This window comes from Oncorhynchus keta, chromosome 34 (assembly GCF_023373465.1).
Source record: "Oncorhynchus keta strain PuntledgeMale-10-30-2019 chromosome 34, Oket_V2, whole genome shotgun sequence".
Taxonomy (NCBI): Eukaryota; Metazoa; Chordata; class Actinopteri; order Salmoniformes; family Salmonidae; genus Oncorhynchus; species Oncorhynchus keta.
Genome location: NC_068454.1, coordinates 6,895,079 through 6,897,578, shown reverse-complemented (window position 1 = coordinate 6,897,578; position 2,500 = coordinate 6,895,079). Strand labels below are relative to the sequence as shown.

The 2,500-nt window shown below is 45.4% G+C and overlaps 1 protein-coding gene and 1 long non-coding RNA gene across 55 annotated transcripts in view; both read left to right on the top strand.

The window, feature by feature from the left end:
* LOC127914957 (uncharacterized) overlaps nt 1-979 on the top strand; it is a 1,357-nt gene extending 378 nt beyond the window's left edge. Inside the window, exons 2-5 of one of the 7 annotated variants that reach the window (XR_008089594.1) lie at nt 63-127; nt 259-324; nt 521-585; nt 717-979. This is a non-coding gene — a long non-coding RNA (uncharacterized LOC127914957). Of the gene's footprint in view, nt 1-62; nt 128-258; nt 325-520; nt 586-650 lie in introns of all 7 variants that reach the window. The other 6 variants (XR_008089593.1, XR_008089597.1, XR_008089595.1 and 3 more) reach the window with 6 other exon arrangements.
* The window catches only part of LOC118376180 (ephrin-B2a-like), a 44,742-nt gene that overhangs the window by 25,585 nt on the left and 16,657 nt on the right, over nt 1-2,500 (top strand). The window lies entirely within an intron of this gene.

The window sequence follows — 2,500 nt, the reverse complement described above, 5'->3', positions numbered from 1 at the left end:
AATTAATGCTGAAGGGGTCTTGGTTCCTGCCTGGTAGGGAATTCATTCCAATATAAATGAAGGTGAATTAATGCTGAAGGGGTCTTGGTTCCCGCCTGGTAGGGAATTCATTCCAATATAAATGAAGGTGAATTAATGCTGAAGGGGTCTTGGTTCCCGCCTGGTACGGAATTCATTCCAATATAAATGAAAGGTGAATTAATGCTGAAGGGGTCTTGGTTCCTGCCTGGTAGTGAATTCATTCCAATATAAATGAAGGTGAATTAATGCTGAAGGGGTCTTGGTTCCCGCCTGGTAGGGAATTCATTCCAATATAAATGAAAGGTGAATTAATGCTGAAGGGGTCTTGGTTCCTGCCTGGTAGTGAATTCATTCCAATATAAATGAAGGTGAATTAATGCTGAAGGGGTCTTGGTTCCCGCCTGGTAGTGAATTCATTCCAATATAAATGAAGGTGAATTAATGCTGAAGGGGTCTTGGTTCCCGCCTGGTAGGGAATTCATACCAATATAAATGAAAGGTGAATTAATGCTGAAGGGGTCTTGGTTCCCGCCTGGTAGGGAATTCATTCCAATATAAATGAAGGTGAATTAATGCTGAAGGGGTCTTGGTTCCTGCCTGGTAGGGAATTCATTCCAATATAAATGAAGGTGAATTAATGCTGAAGGGGTCTTGGTTCCCGCCTGGTAGGGAATTCATTCCAATATAAATGAAAGGTGAATTAATGCTGAAGGGGTCTTGGTTCCCGCCTGGTAGGGAATTCATTCCAATATAAATGAAAGGTGAATTAATGCTGAAGGGGTCTTGGTTCCCGCCTGGTAGGGAATTCATTCCAATATAAATGAAGGTGAATTAATGCTGAAGGGGTCTTGGTTCCCGCCTGGTAGGGAATTCATTCCAATATAAATGAAAGGTGAATTAATGCTGAAGGGGTCTTGGTTCCCGCCTGGTAGGGAATTCATTCCAATATAAATGAAAGGTGAAGTGGGTGAGGGAGGGTGGGTTGGTATGTATTTTGGGTGTCTTGCTCCAGCCTGTTCTGGGGGAGGGGGGTTCACGATGGGCCAGAATGAGTTGCAGGAGATGAAGGCACTAACCAGCCCATGACCCCACCACCATGATGATGGCCTAATGCTCCACAGCAACGAGAGGAAAATGATCTCAACGCTGCATCTCTCTTTTGATTGGCTCAGGGTGGTGGGTTAATTACACACACACACACACACACACACACACACACACACACACACACACACACACACACACACACACACACACACACACACACACACACACGGCCAGAGGGTTTGTTACCAAGAGGGAATTTAGTTACGTGCTGAAGGTCAGGATTCCTCGGTTCTTGATTGAGAAACACACAATTGAATGTCGCTCATTAAAGAGGCAGGATCTTCATTCAGTCTCCTGATTGGATAAACACTGGTAAATGGAGTTAAGTGGCTGAATGGTTAGCGATAGCCTCTGCAGTATCCTGAACTGTGCTTTGAGGCGAGGGCGAGTTTGTTCTAGTCTGCTGGAGAGATGAGGAGAGTTTACGCTAATTCTGTTGGTTACTGTCTCAAACACAAGAAAACCTTCAAAAGCAGTGAACTCTTGGCTTTTACACTTACTGCTGTGTGTTGTACGTTTGTTTTGGCGTTCGTATTGCTATGTTTGAGAGCATGTGTGTGTTTGTGTATGATGTATGTGTGACGTGTGTGTCCCCTAAATTGGTCGTGTGTGTGTGTGTGTGTGTGTGTGTGTGTGTGTGTGTGTGTGTGTGTGTGTGTGTGTGTGTGTGTGTGTGTGTGTGTGTGTGTGTGTGTGTGTGTGTGTGTGTGTGTTTGTGTGTTTGTGTGTGTGTGTGTGTGTGTGTGTGCGTGTGCGCGAGAGCTGCCTCTTCTATCCACTGAGGTGATTTGTCATTTTCAGTGCGATTTCTCTTGATCTGTCCTCTCCCTCTGTGGGGTGTGTGTGTGTGTGTGTGTTTGAGTGTGTTCTGTGTGTGTGGTGACTTTGTGGTTAAACGCAGAATGTTCTGGAAGTGCTCTGAAAGGAAGTAGCTCTAGCCAACAGCCACTCTGAGTGAGAGCTATAAGATTTAGCTGACAAAATGGGCTCTGAAATCCACAAGGACATTTGAGTGAATGTGGCCTGAAGGAAAAGTGACACGTCACATAAAAGGTTCTGTATCGCTCTCTTTCTTAAATCCCTGTCTGTCTGTCTGTCTGTCTGTCTGTCTGTCTGTCTGTCTGTCTGTCTGTCTGTCTGTCTCTGTCTCTGTCTCTGTCTCTGTCTCTGTCTCTGTCTCTGTCTCTGTCTCTGTCTCTCTCTCTCTCTCTCTCTCTCTCTCTCTCTCTCTCTCTCTCTCTGTCTCTGTCTCTCTCTCTCTCTCTGTCTCTCTCTCTCTCTCTCCCTGTCTCTCTCTCTCTCCATCCCTCAGTCTTTTTTCTTTCTCTTGGCTAGGTCGAGCAGGAGCCAAAAGTCTCTCTCATCTTTTGGC